Here is a 3,342-nt window from a genome sequence, read left to right as displayed (position 1 = left end):
GCGCACTAACACTGATTTACAAACGCGCATCACGCAAGAGGCGTTACGAAAAAAACTTTGTTCTCGTGACGGATGCATTTATGCTGCATTGGTTCACTACAGGCCCATGACAACCATATATCGATACACAGTGTTCTTCGTAGCCAGGATGTCTCGGGCGATAAGTGAATATCGCCCACTGTCAGTTGTAAGAACTGTGAAAATAAAGACCATTGTTTTGTTTAATTGTTTGTTATGGCTTGGTTATCAATTTTCGATATTGATAAATCAGCTAATAATGTGCCAAAAAGTTGAAGCACATTCAACATCTCGAAGATTTTGGAAGGAGAGCAACCATTAAAAGGCATCCTGCAAGCCTCCAAGCAAGCAATCAGTGATTTGATTGTGACACTTGCTCGATTATGGATCATAAACATTAAACCAAACTTCGCATTCTGATTGCACTCTCGATTCAAATTACCCGAAAATGAATAAACACATGGAGATGTTGACTACGCTAAAAGTCGTCCCGTGCCATGGGCCTGGTTCACTATTTCTCGCGTCGGAATGTCCACACCAGGCAATGGACATGCCCTATATCAACTGCAGCGATTTGCAGTAGACAGGATGTCCCGGGCCCGATCTATCTGACAAGCCAATCGAGCCCTCTGTCACCATAGAAGATGGTGTCTCCATCATGTCGATAGCCTGGTCCACACGCTCGTTCAGATCTACTCAAAAGTGAGTAGATTTCTACTCACTTCGGAACAAAGTGGAACTGCTCAAAAGTGAGTAACACGTTGAACGAATTATGATGAAATAACGCTAATCGCATATCTTGGAATGCAGTTTTTTTTTGACAAACCATCAAATTTGCATAACAAAACTCATAAATATAACATGAGATGGTAAAAACATTTTTGACCGCCAGTCTATAAACTGCCCATAGTAGGATTCCATGACTTCAACCATGAATTTATCTAATGTCTAAGGAAATTACTCCACAGATTCCTCCTATGATTTCTTCGGAAAGTGCAGCATCAATTCTTTGAGTGTTTTTTTTTTTCAAAAAAGTTTTGAAAGAATTTATTCGGGATTTTTTCATGGGGATCGCCAATGATATTTTTAAGATACTATTGGGAAAAGCTCTAAAAATCCAGAGAGTATCACTAAAACAAACCCAATAGTCAGTGCCGTAGCATGTGGTTGTCCAGGTTAAACCTCGCCAAGGGCGCTAGCTCTTAGAGAGCGTCAAAATGCATGACGCATTTGATTTTTTTTTTTTAAACTAGACATACGAATAAGCTTAGCAGCTAGAATACCTTTATCTAGATACATAAATTTACTTCGTGATATTCAATTTAAAGCTAAGTATGCTGTTTCGCTCAAGAAAAGTAAAGAAATTCCTTGATTGAAAGGGTCAAGAAATTTCCTACAGAGAGCCCCCTTTGAAGTGACATTTCTTCTCAACTGCGTACTGCGATCAGAAAAAAGTGATTTTCTTGACCATTTCTTGGGAGAAATTTTCCACGCATCGAGATAGGCGATTCCTTTTCTTGTCAGTAGCAAACCGGCCTTAAGATTCATATTATGAAGAAAGGATAACTTTTTTCATAACCAGAATATTGTTATATACAAAATGTCCAAGACATTTAACTATTTAAGAAACAACACTGTAATTCTATCAGGTTTTTAAGAAAAGTTACTGCCAGTTAGATTTTTTTAAACACAATCTCACCGAATCACATGCGTATTATTTCACTTCCCATCACCATAACAACGTTTAGATTAGTGTAAAAAAAAGCTTTTCATATAAGGTACCGCGGGCAAGTGGGTAAATGGGGTAAGTGAAAATAATTGGTTTATTTAACTGAATATGTGAATTAACGTTCTAAACTCATGCGTGATTGCAATAAAAAAATTTAAAATTTTGTACTTTTACATAAAAATAAATTTCAGCATACTGCTTATATTTGGTGGGAGTCAAGCTAAAAAATATACACGACCTCATTTGTTTTAATTTAAAGTCTTTAGGATTTGAAAAATCCCAACTATGCGAAATCCATTATCCACTTGCCCCACGGTACCTTAAGTGAAAGTAAGATTTAATGGGCATGTTAACGTTGAACGCTCCGTCATCGTAATCATCGAAACTTCAAAAGCAGTTTTTGGATTCATATCTAAAAATTTTTTCGATGAAAATGTGTTCACTGTGATACGGTTGAAGCACAGGTTGAAGAATAGAATACAGTAAACGTATTTTTCTGTAAACTTTGTTGGTTTTGAACAAAAAAAAAATGCTTTTGAAAATTTCGAAATCAATGACGGATCCTGACCCCTTAAAAACTAATGAAGAGCTCTGCATTACATTTAGAGTAATGGAAACATTTTCTATTTACTTTCATTTGACAATCTTTCAATGAAATACTCAGATGATATCTTGACAAAGTCTATATTAATTTTCAAACGCATTTTTTTAAATGAACGAAATCCGAATTTGTTACTATATTATTTAATGCCACTATACTGCCGTGAACCGCAAGTCAGTCCCATCTGCATTTTCGTCGAAATTGAGTTGAGTTCAGTTTTCAACATCTTTTCCAATGCTCTTCCAGCTGCACTAATGAAACAATATGATTTGTTCGGAAATATTAGAAAAAAACTGCAAGTCAAATTGTCTCATAACGAAAAATAACCGCATATCAGTCCCACTACAGACTTCCGTACCGTGGAACACAAAAATGTAACTTGTTTTGATCATCTTTATATTTTTCTCGGAGAGATATCATAGGGAAAATCAAGTTTTGAAAGTTTCATTAAGATTGGAACATTCTCCAATACTCTGGATTTTTTTAAAATATTCGTATGGAAAATGGGTTTGAAAACTTCACAGCCCTTTCTCTCAATGCCTACTTTTTACAGATGGGACTGACTTGCGATTCACGGCAGTATAGTTACTAAATACGGTATTACTGCTTTATCTTCATGAAGCTCTCTTACTTTTTTAAAGGTCGCTCAGTAAGTCATTTCAATCACCCTTTCCATTTAAGAAAAAACAAATCTCAAGTACCACTACATACATATATCGTATAACGTATCACTATAATTCTCTATATGTAGTACACTGCTCATAAAAGCATAACTGTCCCATATAGAAAAAGTAGGTATTGAGAAAATAGCGCTCAAAGTTTGAAGATTTTCTTCTCACACAAATGTTCAAAATTTTTTGGTACTTTTCTGCATGTAATATTCAGTTGAAGCAATCGCACAGATGACTAATTTTGCTTCTATTGATTAGCAAAAAATATAAACTTGAACAGAATTCACGTTTTACAATTGCTATTTGAGTCAAAGATCATAAAG

The sequence above is a fragment of the Aedes aegypti genome, chromosome 2, assembly GCF_002204515.2.
Source record: "Aedes aegypti strain LVP_AGWG chromosome 2, AaegL5.0 Primary Assembly, whole genome shotgun sequence".
NCBI classification, from domain to species: Eukaryota; Metazoa; Arthropoda; class Insecta; order Diptera; family Culicidae; genus Aedes; species Aedes aegypti.
Note: the sequence above shows the minus strand (reverse complement) of the source record.